The sequence below is a fragment of the Canis lupus genome, chromosome 13 (genome assembly GCF_048164855.1).
Source record: "Canis lupus baileyi chromosome 13, mCanLup2.hap1, whole genome shotgun sequence".
Lineage (NCBI taxonomy): Eukaryota > Metazoa > Chordata > Mammalia > Carnivora > Canidae > Canis > Canis lupus.
Window position 1 is genome coordinate 29,563,464 of NC_132850.1, and position 16,388 is coordinate 29,579,851.

At 35.3% G+C, this 16,388-nt stretch overlaps 1 long non-coding RNA gene across 1 annotated transcript in view; it reads right to left on the bottom strand.

The window, feature by feature from the left end:
- Positions 1-672: 672 nt before the first annotated feature.
- LOC140602183 (uncharacterized) overlaps positions 673-16,388 on the bottom strand; it is an 86,922-nt gene continuing 71,206 nt past the window's right edge. The window contains exons 3-4 of the long non-coding RNA XR_012005154.1: positions 13,771-13,874; positions 673-788 (exon numbers count right to left, since the gene is read on the bottom strand). This is a non-coding gene — a long non-coding RNA (uncharacterized lncRNA). The remainder of the gene's footprint in view (positions 789-13,770; positions 13,875-16,388) is intronic.

Consider the following 16,388-nt stretch of genomic DNA (forward strand, 5'->3'; position numbering starts at 1 on the left):
TGTGTGACTATCATAAATAAAAATTAAAAAAAAAACAAAATTAAAAAAAAAGAAATTATTCTATCATTGATGCATTTTAATGGAATATATGAAAAAATAAAATAGTATAAACTATTCCTTTCAAATTTTATGCTACCTGTAACATTACATTTACTAACCATGTTCAAGGCACTAGGCTCGTAAAAGTTATAGAATTCTGTACTGAGAAATATTTGAAGTTAAACATAACTTAGGGAGTAATTTAGCATGACTTACTCTATGATAAACGCCTAACTGTTGCATTTATGTGCCTGTTAAGCATAAACAATGGGATACTATTGTTTCTGGGAATAAGAAGTCCTCAAGAGCCATTGGAGTTGGCTCAAGAATTACCCATGAGTAATGTAACGTACTCTCTTTCACTCAGTCACATCTGAGTCACATCAGATACCTGTCACATCTCTCCTCCTTCTCCTCTTCCTTTTCTTACTTCCATTTCTTTTCTTCCCTGAGAATAATCTAGAAGCCACATGTGAAAATACTGGGCTTAGAATGACTGAGTCAGTGCATTATAGGCAATTATAACAGATATCTTTGTTCTAATGTGGAAGTTAACATTTTTGCTTTTTAAAAAATTTTCTTGCTGCTTTAGAAGGATTCAGAGTTTCATGGTAGCACTTCCATGTATCCTTCTTACCTTCAACATGTGTTGGAAACTGCTCCTTGTGTTTGAGGGGGATAGGAAGTTTGTTTGGTTGTTTGGTTGACTTGTCAATTACTGTTATCAGTTTCATTTACTGTCTGAAAGCCTACAGAAAAACAAAACAAACAAAACAGAAAGTCTTTGTAAATGAATAAAGAAGTGGCAAAGTGAGAGGGAAACAACGTGTGATGGTTTATGGGTGGACTCAAGAATCTGGGGATTTGAGGCTAGCAGAGTTGCCAAAGAGCAGAGTAGTTATGGGACTTCCTGAAAAGTTCTGGCTTCATAGACCAAGAGAAGTATCACTCTAAGTGACTAAATATTTTGAGTTCTCAGGACTTAAATTGGGTAGAGTCGTCTCTGGTGGACACCTGAGTAGTAACTGTTATCTCTCAACCCCATGCCCTGGCTATCAGCCAGTTTATCACATCACCTGCCTCAAGGTGTTCTCACCTTCTCACCTCCAGTTCTTTTCCATAAAAGTCATACCTTTCACTGCCCAGCAAGAGGGATGAAGCCCAGTTCACCAGAACCCTGTCTAGTACCCAGCTGACTGTGATAGTCATTGCCTTCCTATACCTTTAGGATAGGTGTAAGCCCCAAGGGGTTTGATGCTGGACATCTAACAGAATGCTAGGGAGGAACTTTTGTCCTATTCTTAGAGGTTTACAATGGAACAAACTCAAGACTCTGAAGTCAGTATTAAATTTATACCATTGTGTAACCAGTGTCACTATCATGATGCTGGCACTGATTTTGGCTACCTTGGGTAACACTGAGTAGAAGGATTGAGTTATCTGCTTTTCTATGGTACTCGAAAAAGTTAGGATTCACACAACACTAACATGCAGAGGCAGAAATATGTTTTTCACTAATTCACAGGTACTGAAACCACCATAAGGATCTAAAAACATATAAAAATGCTAATATTTTCTCTAGAACTATAATTTAGCACCTCCCATAGATCTTTGTTGAAAAGGTCCCTATTAATATTTTAGAAATATTATCATGAAGATTAAACAACGTAAAAAGCATACCTAGTTCTTGCCATGCCATTTCAGTGTTTGGTAGCTATTTAAAAATTATATAATTACTACCATTTAATAATAATTGTAGTGGTGTTCTCCAAGGGCACTCTCTATTATTATTGTCATTTCTTTTTTTTTTTTTAATTAATTTATTTATTTATGATGGTCACAGAGAGAGAGAGAGCGAGAGAGAGAGAGAGGCAGAGACATAGGCAGAGGGAGAAGCAGGCTCCATGCACCGGGAGCCCGATGTGGGATTCAATCCCGGGTCTCCAGGCTCGCGCCCCGGGCCAAAGGCAGGCGCCAAACCACTGCGCCACCCAGGGATCCCCATTATTGTCATTTCTAAGCTTGCCCTATCAGTCTTTATCCTGATAATTGCTGAGGCAGATCTGTAGATGATAAAATTGAAAAAAAAAAAAGTTCAGAAAAAATAATTTACAAAATCTATATATGTAGCTTACAAAATCTGTACATATCCATATGCTAGAAGAGAACTTTGTTGTCAAGGTATTTGCTTCTGCTGGCAGTTTGAAGAAAAAAATGTGTATACTGTCCCTTCTTACTATTGGGAATTGAGGAGCCTCTACTCTGTTTCCTCCCTTCAAAACCTTCAAAGACATAAACACTTGACATTAGAACCTAGCCTGATCACCGGATTCCTTCATTTCTGTGAATAGCTATATACCTCTGTGACTTGATAAAATATTTATTGAAAACTCTGCTGTAGAATATGTGAATCTAGATAAGGAAGATCTATAAGTATTGAATGTGTGTCTGTGTTATTGTTTTCACTCCTATGACTTACTTACCTTTCTGGAGTCAGTAAGATCAAATATGAGTAAAGTTAGAACACCATGACTATCCCTCAAAGCCAAAGGACCTCATTCATTTGCTGTTCTCTAAAATGTGAGAATACTTTTGGTGTATATTGAATTATGTTTAAAGTTCCGGTTCTTTCCCTATGGGCTTTGTGGTTCTTAATGATTGTCATTATGTCTCTCTATTAGTCAGAAATGGTTTTATATATTTATAATCAACTCCGGTATGAGGAACTAGTTTTCTTATGGCAACGTCTTATATTTAAGAAGTACAATGCCATATTTTGTTGGTATCCATTAAATAAATTATCATTGTGGTATATCAATGAATAATCACAAAGCTCGGTAGAACTATGTTTAGAATTCAGAAAATTCTCTGGGGTAATCCTCTGGACATCCATGTCCAGACACAAAAGTTAATGAAATATCTCCAACTCCATAATAGCAAAACTATTGAGAATCAAGTGTTCGGGAATGTGGTTTGAGTTTCCCGACTAACTAAAGACCTCTGACGATAAAAAATTTTGATCGAGGAAAAAGGATAAAAAATGAGTAAAGGAAGACTGCAGCAATAATTTGAACTATTCCCTTATGACCAATTGTATTAGCACATTATTCCTTTTTACCTTCCACCCTTGTCCTAATGTTTTACATTAGGAGTCCTGACAGCTACTTTTGCAACTTAGTTTAAGTTTACAGAGTAACCAGGTGTGGATGTGAATATGATGGATGAGGAGGTAAGATTTTGGTGTAACCAGATATATTAATCATGTTTCAAGCTTCCATAAACTTGATGTTTTAACACCTGCCTTACCTGCTTGTGCTAAAGAGGCCTCGTTTTGGACAACCTAATAATATGCCTGTATCACAGTGTCTTGGCCTCCTTTCCTGACTCCGTTGGACTCCCTTGTGCCACCCCACTTTGTCAAGAGGAGTCTTCCTCCTGGGGTTGCACTTTTCAAACACACACCAACCAATCCAGAGTCCACACTACTTTCCTTATTGGGCTTTCATCCTCTCTATCACTGAAACTTGCTTTAATCACCCAGGACCAAGTACCTGACAATTAAGGACAGACTTTATTCCTCAGAGCCTGAAACTGGCTAATTCTAAGCCTGCCTGTTAACCCTGCCTTGCCCATTCCTTCCCACAGAACTCACAATAAAGGCCCTTGGCTACCGTGTCTCCATTCCATCTGCCTCATGACCAACCCAGGGGCTTCTCCTGTGGCCCTATGCCTAAGGCATGGCATGCCCTTTCATCTTGAGAACTATGAATAATAAACTATCTTTGCAATAGCAATAATCTCCTCATATGTTCATCCTACTATACCTAAAATTTTCTACTGATACACTGTATTTTAAAATATCCATGTTGGAAGATAATCAAATATCTTTAGATTATGAGAGATGCCTGCATCACGTAATGAAGAAGATGCTACTGTTATAAGAATGGGTAGAAGGAAAGAAAGAATACTGAGATTCCAGAGAAGTGGATGTCCTATCATTTATCTGTTCTTAACCCATGTTTCCAACTTTCTATGCTAATATATCTTCAGGAAAGTCTTGCAAATTAACTTAAAAAAAGAGTTGTCTATTACCTATCTGACACCTTGTTTGGTGCTGGAGATAACTGATGAATTCAGATATAATTTATGTTTTGGTATACATCCTTTTTTCATCAACAGTTGAAATTATGATTTAATTGAAGTCCTGTAACATGTCAATATTAAAATCTAGTTTTCAAAATTGATAAATAGTGGGAAATTTATAAAGTTAGGGGGCTTTATTAAAATTCATATTTATTAAATTAAATTGTATTTAAATTATCAAAAATTTATTTTTAATTTTTATTATTAAAATTTGTAAAATGATACATTATTAAAATTTATAAATATAGTGGGCTTTATAAAATACGAATCTCTGAAAATACTTTCTTTTAAAAGATTTTATTCATTTATTCATGAGAGACACAGAGAGAGAGAGGCAGAGACACAGGCAGAGGGAGAAGCAGGCTCCATGCAGGGAGCCCAACGTGGGACTCGATCCCGGGACTCTAGGATCATGCCCTGGGCTAAAGGCAGGCGCCAAACCGCTGAGCCACCCAGGGGTCCCTAGAGAATACTTTTAGATAGTGAACATGCAAGGAATACAAATATAACTCATTTATAAGTATTAACTTATTAATTCTCATGATTATTTTATTCTTATTTTATTCTTATTTTATCTTATTTGAGAAAACTAAGATAAAGAGATATTCCATAATTTGCTTAAGATCACAGAGTCTTTGAAAGTTAGGCAACTTGTCCTCAGATTTCACACTCTTAGCAGATTCTATAATATTTTGCATCTTACATTCTTATAAAAAAAGTTTATTTCTCAAAATATTTATAAACAATATAAAGTTGCATTATATCTTTTTTTATTTTATTATTTATCACGAAAGACAGAGAAAGAGAGAGAGAGAGAGAGAGAGAGAGGCAGAGACACAGGCAGAGGGAGAAGCAGGCTCCATGCAGGGAGCTCGATGAGGGACTCGATCCCTGGACACCAGGATCACACCCTGGGCCAAAGGCAGGCGCTAAATCACTGAGCCACCCAGGGATTCCCACATTATATCTTATCATGTCATCATATAACTCAACAATAATTTTCAAAACTGCAAACTGAAATGCCAAAGGGACAGTATAAAGCACAGTTGGATATATTATAAAAAGTACATTCACTTATATTCTTTAAATAATTTATCTAGTACTATGAAGTGGTTTTTGTTTTCCACAAAGTTACAGGATTTATTCTTTCATGGTCCCAGTGACTTTATTAATGATATTGTAACTATATTTAAATATTTTTTAACCCTTACTATATAAAATAGTATTTCTACTGTTCTATACTTCTGTAATGAAGATACTCATTGTATCTACTCATATAACTTCATGATATAATTTAAGTAATTCTCTTTTATTCATTTTGTCATTTCAATATGGATCTGATATACTATTGTATGTCTTTGATACTAGGTCATTACATTTTGTGTATTATATTTTATTCTCTAGCACCAAAATATTCTTATAATTTTTACAATGGCTCTTCCAAGGTTTAAAGTAATACTTTTGAATCACTGTACTAAAAAGACTATACTTATGTGAGAGATATATATTTTTTCTGAGACACAGATTACATTTTTGTAAAGGAATTTTTAAAGAAGAAATTATTGATTATAAGATTGATTTTTTTAATCATCTGCTTTTATAAGAGCTAAATGAGCATAGATATTAATTTATTTTTTCTTTTCTAAGTCTCATAGGAAAGAGAATCTCAGAAAAAAAACTAACAGGAAAACAAGAAAGTAGAGTATAATGCATGTATTACAAATAAATTTTTGCTAGAATGGAGATTAGAGATTATACCAGATTGAAAGGTATTTCAGGATGACTCATATATCTGATTTTGAAAAATAGTACTTCTAAAAAATGATGTATATCCAGAAAAAGCTGCATTAACATCTCCTTATACAGAGATACAGAAATAGATTAGAAGAAGGCAAGCAAAGATACAAAAATGTTTTCCCAGTATATGACTTCCATGTGGGGTAAAGAGTGAAATAAGTGGGAAACTAATGCAGCCAGAATTTCTCTAGGGCTAGTTGAGCAGACAAAATAAAAGTCTGGAAGTATGGTTCCAAAAGGAATGAAGAATCCCCAGATTACCAGGGTACAATGCTTGCTCTGACAAAAATTAGAGGCAACCACTTGTTTAGGAAAGATATCCATGTCATGAGAAAACTATTCTGAAAATCTCAAAGCCAAAATTATTTTAAATATATTTATTGTAACTTATCTTTCTTAAGTTTTGACTTATTTCTTTCTTTTCTTTCTTTCCTCTCTCATTGTTGTAAGTAGTGCTATACTAAGTGTGTTTTGTGTACATTGTTCACCATGGGTCAAGAATATGAGTATAGGAAATAGAGGAAACATTTAGAAATTTTATAACAAATTAACGTTACTATGACATTGTTATTATACTTATTTTTAATGGGTTGAAGAAGTATGTGCCTCCAAAATTCATAAATTATAGTTCTAACCACTAGTAACTCAGATTGTGATTTTTTTTTAATAAAGTCTTTGCAGATGTATTTATTTAAGTGAAGATGAGGTCAGTAGGCCCCGTACAATATAACTGTAATCATAGAAGAAGGGGAAAATTGGACGGAGGGGCATACACACTGGGACAACACCAAGTCAGGGAGAAGACAGACATCAAGCTGTATTTCTACACACCAAGGAACAAAGGTTGCCAGCCACCACCTGAAGTTAGGGGAAAAGCATGGAACAGATTCTCCCTCACAGCTCTTTAAAGGAACTAACTCTGTCAAAACTTTGATAGACTTTCAACCTCCAGAACTGTGAGACAAAAAATTTCTGTGGTTTAAGTCACTCAGTTAGTGGTACTTTGCTATAGCAGCCCTAGAAAACTAATATATTTATAAAAGTGTCACTCCTGGGACGCCTGGGTGGCTCAGTGGTTGAGCATCTGCCTTTGGCTCCAGTCTTGATCCTGGGATCGAGTTCCACATCCGGCTTCCCACAGGGAACCTGCTTCTCCCTCTCCCTGTGCCTCTGCCTCTGTCTCTGTGTCTCTCATGAATAAATAAATAAAATCTTTAAAAAAAAAGCGTCACTCCTTAATGTGTTAACATTTAAAATATATATATACACATATGTACACACATTTGCTATATACACATTTATTTATATTGTATTGTATTATATATTTCTGTGTGTATATATACACATATGTGTTATTGTACATTAAACACATATATATGTGTATTATATATTTACATATGTATATATACACACATATATATTCATATATATATACACACACATATATACTCATACACACACACACACACACACACACACACATAAAATTAGGCCTGGTCTTTTACCACACATATTTTGATGGAGAATTTTGTAAAGCACATTACATCCCACAAATCAAATGCATGCTATTGCAATTTCCCAATGCTGAATCCTAAGCCTAACTTTTCTCTTTCATCATAAAAAAGTTTGAGAACTGAAGTGACTTCAAGAGATAAGCAGATAATGTGACAGAGTAAAGGCACTGTGGTGAGAAAGAACAAATGGAACTTGTCTTTTAGGTAAAACATAGGAGGTTTTCCTAATTTACTAGCAATTTTTTTAAACATTACATTGGCCAAAGAAAACTCACCAGTTTCAGAACAGTGCTTTATATATTTTCCTTTGGTTATCTCAAGCACAGCCATTGTTTCAATCATTTTCTACTTCTCAACTATTTTTCAAAGTCCAGAGTTCTCTTCTGTAATACAGGCCTGTGTATTCAATTGTGTATTCAACTTCTTTGGTTGTCTTAGAGATATACAACACTCAACATGTCTCAAACAAAAACAATGTTCAACTCCATAAAATTGATTGGTTTCTGACTTCTACTGGTGGCTAAACCTCATGTGGATACCATGAACCTGTTACATAGGATAATCTCTTTTCTCTTGCCATGTGAGATCAAATAGACTATGATGTGATGTATGTTATTGCGATATATATATATATATATATATATATATCACAGACATTCACACACACACACACATGCGCACAATTATGTTGTGTCACATATTCCTGACTTAAAAGGCATCTGATATATTAGTAATAGATTACTTATTGCATATAGGTTGCTAGATATTCATACTGAATTATGTCTGTAATAAATATGAAGTTATCTTCTTTTTCCCAATTTAATGCTAATTGAAATGGGACTACATTTTCTCATATTTAGCATTCCTACTCCTCACTTCATTGTGTCTGTGTTTCAAAGAGTAATGCCCATTATTTTGCTTTAGTTGTAAACAGACCAGAACTGCATGTCATTTTGTGATCTGTTATAAAAAAGGAGGCAAAAAAATAAAAATATAAGTAAAAAAATAAAAATAAAAAAGGAGGCAATGTAGTCTAATTTAGTGCAAAAGGGTTCGTGTCTGGAGCTAGTCTCCTCATTCCAATGGAAAGTGCCAACATAACAACAAAGTGACCAAAGATGATAAACTAATTAACATATTTAACATAAATTGAAATCAATGCTACCAAATTTAATATAAACCAAATCCTCCTATTTTAATTAGGTCATAGTAGGGAAAACTTTTGAAGAAGAATGGCACACAGTGCTGATAAAAATTCTTTTACAATTTTCCCATCAAAATTCCTAATTGTGAAATTAAAACTTCCATGGAGCTAATTTATTAATATCACATTTTCATTGTTCTATGCCTTGATATATACTTCTTTCATTGGCATCTTTTTCCCTTTAGAAACAAGCAAATATTCCCAGGAAGACTTGAATTCAAATATCCTTATTTCACTTTTATTATAATGCTGAAAATGTAAACATAAATTAGATATTGAAATCTATCACAGTTAAATATGGAGATGGTATTTTTATTAAATTTTAAATAAATTATAAAGTAGTTTCTGTGAGTCACAGTATTTTTTATGTGAAAATCACAATGCCACGCCTCCAGTCTGCCTTTTCACAGAACTCCTACTTTCCTGTAGGCTTTCCTTCAACAAATGCTTATGAGAATCCCAAGGGTGTGATTTAGTTTTGCTCATCCTCAGGCATGCCAGTAGTGAGGTCAAGAAAGAAATAGACCAACATGATCATGATTATTTTCACTGGATTTTAGGTTTGTTGGTGATTATTATTTCGCACATATTCTTTTACATATTTCTCAATCTTTTAAAACAGAATACAGTTTTCTAATATTGAAAGAAACAAAATGATGCTATTTAAAAAGTATTATTAAATACATATAGATGCGAGGTGCCTGGGTGGCTCAGTGGTTGAACATCTGCCTTCAGCTCAGGTCGTGATCCTGGGGTCCTGGATCGAGTCCCGCATTGGGCTCACCATAGGGAGACTGCTTCTTCCTCTGCCTATGTCTGCCTCCCTCTGTGTGTGTTTCTCATGAATAAATAAATAAGATCTTTAAAAATAAATAAATAAATACATATAGATGAATTATTGTTTTTGTACATATATCTATTCCATAAATGTTAAATTTATATAATTTTAAGCCTCAGGATCTTGATTTTTTGTACTACTATTCCTTTAATATTCTGTTAGTTGTTCTGAAATTAATGGTGCAAGAAAGGACACTATGTGACAGATATCTGGGTTCTGCAAGAATCTTGTTTGAATGGTTCTGCCTTTATTATAAGGAAAAAGCTTAACTCTGACATTAATGAGAACTAATCATATTAAATTTCTCAGCCTACTGAAGCTTAACACTGACCTGTTTTATCAAAAGGATAGCTGTAAACAGACATCTAGTCATGAATAACACTACTGGAATTCCAAGCACTATTATTTCCCATTTAGGATGTGAAATTGGACATTAAGAAAATAATTATAAGATTTTTAAGCTTAAAATTATTTTAAATGATACATAAGGAATATGTTTTCTTATATGATAAGACTACAAAAATGATGTTATGTTCAATAACCACTTACATTCAGAGAAAGGCCTATTTATTTCTAGAATCATTATTTAACAGAGTATCATATTAGAAGTTGTATAATATATGGTGCTTGTGAATATGTGTTTTCTCTCATGGACAGAGTAATAAAACTTGTACCCTGGACAAATTTAAGAATCATCCAAGTTGTATATGGCAAAAATAAAGTGGAAATTAGCATAGGGGCTGCCATAATATATATTTTACAATAATATTTGCTGATTTATTCCATTTAATCCAATCAATATTTATTCAGTGACTGCTATGTACACCACATATGTCAAGGACCATGGACACATGCAAAGAAGAAAACCATAAAAATGGTCTCTACTTTCATGGAGCAGATTTTCTAAGAGGGAAACTACAAGAGAAAAATGATCTAAAATACAGAATATACGTCACCTTTAAATTGTTATAGGTGATTACACAGAAATAAAAAATGAGGATGAGCAGAAGATGAGGAGTTGTCTATCTTTGAGGATGTCCACCTTTGATGATGATCTGGTCAGTTGCTTTTGAGGAGGTGATAAGCAGGCCAATACCTTAAGAATGAGAAGAACTGAGACATATCCAAGTAGGGAGACAAGTACTCTAGGCCAAGTGAATAGGAGTCACTGAGAACCTGACAAAGTAAATAGCCCTGTCTTCATGTGAAACGGAGATTCCTGTCTGTTTATGGCTCATGTGCTTTTTCTAATCTCCAAGCTAGGTGCAAGGTGACTGCTTCACAATACATATGATCTCTACACATCAGAGCTTCAGAATTCACAATTCTGAAATATCCGAAAAGTATTTAAAGTCTACTTCCATCATCATTAGAAATATTAAAATGATGTATTTGCAATGAAAGAAAGGTGATAACACTGAGTTGTTGTTATTGTTGTTGTTTTAAAACCAAGCTCAGCCTTCAGAATTTACCGGCCGAGCATTCATAGTCTCTCTCTCATGAAGGTTCAAAATTTGGCAAATATCTTGAAAGGATTCCAGCCATGCACTTGGGTCCTGCGGCTTCCCCCAGCAGGACTTCGTTTCTTAAGCACTTTGGTTTGCAGGACGTTTCAGTCTAGCTTTCAGAAATTTTTATCTTAACTACCCAGACTCCCACATAGTCCTAGAACTCAGAAAATGTCCTGTGGAGAGAATTGGTCAAGCGTTTGAGGTGCCTCCATTTTCTGTTTTGTTATTCTATAACTGCATGTCAACTAATAATTTCCTGGGTTTCTCCTTCTCCCAGCAGAGTCTGCTTGAGCTGTCTGACCCAAAGCCTGTGGCCAGAATTAGCAAGTATCAACAGGGCTCTAAAAAAGACTAGTTTATCAGCTCACCAAGGAAAAATTATCCCCTGAATGGAATTTTTGCTTACCTAGATTTTATTTCTTCTGTAGCTATCTCTTGCCTTTGAAAATGTACATTTTGTAATTTGTACAAATTTTCTTAGTTTTTTTCAGCAGAAAGAATTGGCCTACGACTACTTATTAGAGCCCACTTAGAAACCAAAGTCTTCAGTACAGTTTTAATTTGCAATTTGGATGTGGGAGGGTGAGATTCCATAGTCTTACACTTGATCATCCTGTAATAATAGCTCTCATAATGTAATTTGGTAGCCAAGGTTGGTATTCTGCAGTTGTCACTTAGTTCTATTCCAATTAATCTCTTAACAACTGGGCAAAGGACCAAGTTACATTTACGTTGACGCGCTCTCCTACAATGAAATGGACTTGAACCAAAACTCCATTTATCATCTGATCCCCATAAAGCACTATTCTCCTTTTGGCATTTTTATTCAATGGGGATTTGTGATAGCTCAAGACCAGTGTCCCTTAATCTGAGAAATGACTTGGCATTTTATGTTCCCTGATGCATCATTACTTTGTTTAACATCTATGAGCTTTCTTAGGGGAGACAAAGAGGAAAATATACACTATCTACTTCATATAACAGGTCTCCTTCAAAGTATCTTCCTCCCCGTCAATGAAGAGACTCTAGTTCTTTGAACTGACTCAAGTCTGAAAATTAGTCAGGGACGATAACTATAGGTGGGTCACTTCAGCTTCTGTTGGTCACATTAAAACATTTTTGTTATCATTTTTGTTTTGTTATTGTTGATGATTATGATGTTTCACTTGTATAGTCCAAGCAAGGCCTTAGTTTATGACCCAGCCTTTTTGTTCTGGAAGACTACAAAATCAACTAACTACACTTACGACTAAGATCTGTACTAGTCAAACCATTCAGATTGCCAGACTTGATAGAGAGTTACTGCAAAAATGCTGTCAGCTTGTTCTTACCATGGAAGACAAAAGGCAAGTGCCGTCATCATTAAACAGAGTGAGTGCTATGTCAACTGTAGATGTTGGGAGGGGGGTAGGTGGGGGAGCATGGAACATGTAAATTTATGGAGTGAGCAGAAATGTTTTTCTCTGACTTGTAGGTGGGAAAATGACTGAACATTCTATTTCTGTGCAAACTAGAAGATCCAAACAGATAGTCATCTACCATGACTACTCCCATATTAGTTCTATCATCTGTCCCTGGGAAAGCAAGAGGCTGTAACTGAAGAGTACTGCAGAAGCCTGAGGTCACATCTCTTTCAGATAGTCTGCACTCTGTCCTGTAGTCACAGGGACACCAGTCTTTTATTAGTTATAAAACTTAGAGAAGGGAGGCAGATAAAGATGTTACAAATTTGCCATGACTCTGCCTTCAAGGGAAAGTGGAATGAATTTTTGTAGGTAAGTAGTAGAAGAGAAAGAGACAATTAAACAAGGGTAAGAGAATAATTACCAAAAAGTGAATGGGAAAGAGACTATTAGCAAAAATAAGACAATCCATATCTTCACTGACCTTCCTCAAAAGAGTGCCCAAGGGGGAAACTGATTCTCAACTAAGGTTTATAACTGTGAGTAAATCTGTTTTAAAATCTGTGCTGTGTTTATCTCCTTGAAGCAAGGAAGCACTGACCTTGGCAGTCTTCTATTTGTGCATATGTATTAGGAACGAATTGAGTTAAAATTAGTGTTCAAAGGTTAAAGAGTTTGCGTAAGTGAGAATATAATATTCCCACCAGTAAGTCGGTAAGTTATTTATGATGTTAGATTATAACAGGTTTTGGGCAGCCTGGGTGATTCAGTGGTTTAGCACCTTCTTTCAGCCCAAGGTATGATCCTGGAGACCCGGGATCGAGTCCCATGTCGGGATCCCTGCAGGGAGCCTGCTTCTCCCTCTGCCTGTGTCTCTGCCTCTCTCTCTCTCTGTGTCTCTCATGAATAAATAAATAATCTTTTAAAAAATAGATTACAACATTTTTTTTGTGTGTTTGAGGTCTTCTTTGCATTTTTAACTAAGTTTTATTATTTCCAAAACAGTTTATAATTTCTTAGTGAAATAAAATAAGCTTATAGCAATTAAAAAATTACCATAAATTTAAAGGTATTATAGTTGCAGGTTACATTATGCTTCCCAATTATGCATGCTTTCATGCATCCACATCCTTTACCATATGAACTGTTTTCACCAAAAGGATGTTTCAGATGTGATGCAAGAGGAGCTTTCCTCAGGTGTGCCTGAGTTGATGGGCTAGGACCCTATCATTGCTGCCGTCCACATGAAAAGGATTTCCATCAAGTAGCTAAGAACATTTTTAATAACTTCAGCCTCAGAATGAATACCTGTGAGACCTACCTGTGTCCAGTCAATAGTGGTGCGCTAAGTCCATCCAGATCCACATGGGAGATTTACTTCGCTAAGCTTAGCCTCAGTTAGCTGATTCACAAAGAAGTGGGGACCTGTAAATATGGGAATAATTTTTTATTGTTACTATAGGTCACTGAAGTTTGGAGTGGATTTTTAGTAAGCTGGCAAATCAAGATATCGGCATCTAGACGTTGATGATGCCAAAACCAAAACCTGAAAATGTGGCATGGGCTTTGGGATTGGATACCATGAACCGAGTAAACCATTATACAGGCTTGAATAAAAAAGAATGATATCTTGCCATTTGCAACCACCTGGATGGAGCTAGAGTGTATTATGCTAAGTGAAACAAGTCAGACAATGCAAATACCATAGATTTTACTCCCATGTGAAATTTAAGAAACAAACAGATGAACATAGGGAAAAGAGAGAAGCAAACACAAAGTAGACTCTTAATTACAGAGAACAAACTGAGGGTTGCTAGAGGGGAGGTGTGCAGGGGGATGGGCTAAATGGGTGATGGGAATTAAGGAGGGCACCTGTGATGAGCACTGGGTGTTGTATGTAAGTGATGAACCACTAAATTCTACTCCTGAAACCAACATTATATATTAACCAACTAGAATTTCAATAAAAACTTGAAACAAAAATCAATAAATTCATTGACTCATTTTGAAAAAAACTAATATAGGGGCTTGAAACAAAGAGAATAGCCCCATGTACAAGTACAATTAAGGACTGTGGAGAACCTAGAAATCTAGGGATCAAGCCCTGAGTCAGGACCCCCACTCAGTGGGAGGTCTACTTATCCCTCTGCCCCTCCTCCTGCGTTTGAGGGCTCTCTCTCTCTCAAATAGATAAGTAAAATATTTTAAAACACAATAAAATAAGATATTTATGGGTGAGGTTGTTGGCATCTATCATTCACTGTAATTGAATACATTTTTCAAAAAACACTTTTTAAAATTTTCAAGTGTTTATTTAAATTCCAGTTAGTTAACATATATGGTAAAATTGGTTTCAGGTATAGAATTTGGTGATTCATCACTTACATATACACCCAGTGCTCATCACAAGTGCCCTCCTTAACATCCATCACCCATTTAAACACATTTTTGAGATATCTACATTTGTACAAATGTTGTCAGTCTGTTGAAGATGTTAAACAAACAAACAAAAACAAACAAAAAACCCTAGTCCTCCACTACTACAAGCAGAGAATAAATAGAAAATGCTAGAGTGTCAAATAGAAAGAGCCACAGAACACAGCTTCTGCCAGAAAGTGGAACCAGGGTCTAATCAAGAAAATTATCTATATCAAGACTGGAAGTACATGATACTGTTTGCCAAGGAGGATTTCAGAATTACTGGGAATCAGTGGCTCCCATAAGTCTCTCATTTCTCCTCTTACCAAAAAAGAGCATTTTTTGCACTGACTTTGTTCATGTTCCACAATCACACTGGGTATGCGGATGGAGAATAACTTGTTTTTTTTTTAGTTATTAGGTCTCCACATAAAAATAATTGATTCCAGACCTGATGCAGATTTTGAGAAACTGATCAATAATTAGTAAATCTTGGGGATTAAGTGAGTAAATTGTGTGTGTGTAAGGATCATAAATAACTGACTAGTGGAGTAGACATTGGCAGATTTAATTATTTTTTGCAAACTTAACCTGTCCCTGAATCAATGTCTCATGTCAGGTGATCTACTTTGGCCTACTGGGTATGAATTATAGAGTAAGGGGTTCAAGTATGCTTACATGAATGTGCTTTCTTTCATGTACTATTACTTCTCCTTTAGCTAATATTAATATATGCCATTTGGGGATCCCTGGGTGGATCAGCGGTTTAGTGCCTGCCCCTTTGACCCAGGGCATGATCCTGGAGTCCCAGGATCGAGTCCCACATCAGGCTCCCAGCATGGAGCCTACTTCTCCCTCTGCCTGTCCCTCTGCCTCTCTCTCTCTCTCTCTCTGTGTGTCTCTCATGAATAAATAAATAAAAATTTTAAAAAATAATAATAATATATGCCATTTGAATCTTATCTAAACTTGTAGGAAGAAGTCAAGTCCTACCAATGGGTGGTCTGAAAAAGAACTTTACAACTGAACCTGGCTTAAAAATACTGACCTGCAGATGTATTTAGAACCATGAACATAAGAACATATGCTCACTGATATTTACCTTTTGTTTTGGAAAGTATTTTATGCAGAATTATTGAAAAATAGCTGGCTAATACTTTTACAAGCTATAAAATTTCTATTGGAGACATAACTAACTTTTGGAGAAAAATGAACTTTCTTGACTTAAACTAATATGGAAAAAAGAGGACACTTTTATCCATGTTAATAGAACCAAATACTAATCAAAATGCTTTTCCCCAGAACTCAACACTTTGAAAAACTTTCCTTCCTCCTGGGTTATTTCAGAAAATTAGCTTTAGGCCATGGATGGGAAGGAGAGCCCAGAGAATCCATCTTTTTATAAATATAATTTGCCTTTTGATACATTCTATATTAAAACTTTTTAAAGTGAAAGGTTAATAATGGAAGTGTATAAAGTTTAAAACATTAAATTAAAGAACTTAATTCATTTAATTCTTT